Raw genomic sequence first — 3096 nt, forward strand, 5'->3', positions numbered from 1 at the left:
CAGGGGTCATTTATTTCATCTGGGGGGAGGGAAGTGTTCTACTAATCACAAGTGGTCAGTCTCCAAGCCTCTTAGTCAAGTGGTACCAGTCCAGTACAAAGGGTCTTGCCATAACATTCAAGGCCTCGTGAGATGAGACCTACTCTTTTATCATTTGGAAATTTTGGAAGGTTGAAACTCCCACTCAACAACTCAACACTACTTTGTGTCTTTGGTCTGGACTATGGGAAAATGAATTCAACCACAGATAGTCAACTTCAGCTCTTTGTGATTCTTTGTACAGGTATGGTGATCAGAAAGGGCACTTGGTAAATGTTTATAAATGTGCCGAATCCAGAGAAGGATGGAAAGCAGCTTTTATGTCCCTGTCCCACTTAATTGTATATGCCATTGGACATACAAGGGCAAATGGAATTGTTTTTGAGGTAATATGATTTAGGAGAAAAGCATGTGCATCAGTGATCTAATTTTGCATACATTCAGCAGATTAAAACAGCAAACTTATTGGGTGGTTTCTGTGCATCAGAATTTAGGGTAGCTGCCCTGGCTGGTTCTGTCTCAGGGTGTCCCATGATGCTGCACTCACAGTGTCAGCTGAGGCTGCAGTCATTGAGGGCTAGGCTGGGGCTGGAAGATCTGCTTCCAAGGTGGCTCCGTCACAGGGTTGTCACAGGAATTCTCTGCTCCTTGTCACATGGGCCTCTTCATGGAGCTTCTTGAGTGTCCTCATGATATGGAAGCCAGCTTTCCACAGAGTGAGCTGAGGAGAGATGGCAAGGAAGCCACAACAGCTTGAACTAATTTTGGGAGTCACACATCCTCCTTCCACCATATTCTCTTTATTAGAAATGAGTCACTAAGCACAATGTACTTTTATTTATTTATTTATTTATTTTTTAATGTTTTATTTATTTCTGAGAGAGAGAGAGAGAGACAGTGTGAGCAGGGGAGGGTCAGAGAGAGAGGGAGACACAGAATCTGAAACAGTCTCCAGTCTCTGAGCTAGCTGTCAACACAGAGCCTGATGTGGAGCTCGAACCCACAAACTGTGAGATCATGACCTGAGCTGAACTCGGACGCTTAACCAACTGAGCCACCCAGGGACCCCTCACAATGTACTTTTAAGGGAAGAAAAATTAGTGTTCATTTTGGTGAGAGAAGTATTGGAGCATTTGTAGACATACATTAAAACCAACACACGATGAGCCTCAGAGTACATTGATATTTATATGAATCTCAAGTCTGCCACTTAATAACTGAGTTGCTGGGAAGGCACGTTGATGAATCTCTGGGACTTAACTTCTCATTTATGAAGTGATACCCAGTATACCTACTTTGAAGTGTTATTGATAGGATTAGAAATAATGCTTATAAAATACTTCAAATATTTCTTGCCTTAAGTTGATTGATGCCAAATAAAAAGTAAGCATGGTAATGATAATGACGGTGATGGTGAGGATGATGAGTGAATGAGTGATCTTGGGCAAATGACACAACGTCTCTAAGCCTCATTGACTGATAATACCTACCTCTTAAGACTATTCAAGATGAAATATTGCAACTTTTGAGAAAGGAGTTCCTGGCACTAAGTATATTAATTTTCCTAATCTTTTGGAGAAACACCGTAAGATGGTATTTTGGCTGTTCTTCTTGCTAAAAAACATGTCATATTTAAAATGAAAATTGTAGCTATCATTAATGTCATAAATCCTACAATTGTTAGAGCACACCCGCTGGAAAAAAATAAGGGAATCTCATTTTTAAAATTATTTTTAAAAAATATTTATTTACTGAGAAAGAGAGAGAGAGCACGAGAGAGCTTATACGCATGAGAAAGTGGGGGAGGGGCAGAAAAAGAGGGAGAGTGAGAATCCCAAGCATGTTCCATGCTGTCAGCACAGAGTCCAATGTCGGGCTTATTCTCATGAAATCTGAGCTGAAATCAAGAGTTGGACACTTAACTGATTGAGCCACCCAGGCACCTAGGGCACTCACATTTTAAAATCTACCCATCTAGACAAAAGGGTTCATCTCTCCTGCATTAGAGGGACAGTTTTGTCCCATGATTCATTGCACTGATTGGTTGTTCTGTCAGTAAGTCTCTTCAGGGCATTGTACCTGGAGAGGACATTTGTCATGCCTTCTTACAGAGAGCTGATCATACAACACACATGGACACACACACCACTCTGTCAGTATGCCATTTGATACATTCCCATCATCTTAAAACAATTATCCTGTGGACGGTGATCTGATTGGATATGAAAAGAGATGGAAAATGTCAGAATGAGGCACTTGGTGGCAAATGGCTTTTACTGTTTCAAAATGATGCTTCCCCCAGAAGCCAGGGGACTTATGGTATGACAATGAGGCCAAACAATTGTTGCTCAATGGAGTGATTAGATCTCATTCCCCAACCTTGGAACAGTAGCAGGGTGGCTTAATCTGCACTTTTACTTACTTATTTATTTATTTATTTTAGAACTAGGCCCCTTGCTTCCCAGGAACCATTAAATTGAACTGGATTTCAGTAACTGTTGAGGTTACCTCAGCAAAGGCCTGTTTACATGCGGTAAGTTCAAGGTTTCTGGAATTTAAGGTAGAATTGGCAAAGCCACCATTAGTTTAGGAAGCAAGGGAAAGTAGCATATCCGTGGCATAAACGTGGGAACAATAAGGAACAAAGACAATTCTCTTCATGCTCTGGGAAGACACTGTTCCCCTCCTTTCTACCTCCTATAAGTCAAAGGCAGGGTGGCTGTGGAAGGTTCCAGTTTTCCCTGGAATGAATTGTCAAAACTTTCCCCTCCAGGCTTGAAACATGTTCCCCTCTGAGCAGCTCAGCACATCGTCAAACCAGTCTTTACTTGAAAGACATATGGCATCAACATGAAAGATGTCATATAAGTACCCCCACCCCCTCCCCCAAGATTTTTGAAAGATGTTACATCCTGCATCTGGAGCCTACAGAGTGGAGGTGGTGGAGAGCAGGCAGCTCTGCAGGGGAAACAGCCAGGGGGCCAGAGACCCCATCTGGAGAAGGTCCTTGGCTGGTTTCTGTCGAGCAAATGAAGGAGAAAAACAACTGTCCTGGGG

Source organism: Crocuta crocuta, unplaced genomic scaffold (genome assembly GCF_008692635.1).
Source record: "Crocuta crocuta isolate KB4526 unplaced genomic scaffold, BGI_CrCroc_1.0 scaffold99, whole genome shotgun sequence".
In the NCBI taxonomy this organism is placed as follows: Eukaryota; Metazoa; Chordata; class Mammalia; order Carnivora; family Hyaenidae; genus Crocuta; species Crocuta crocuta.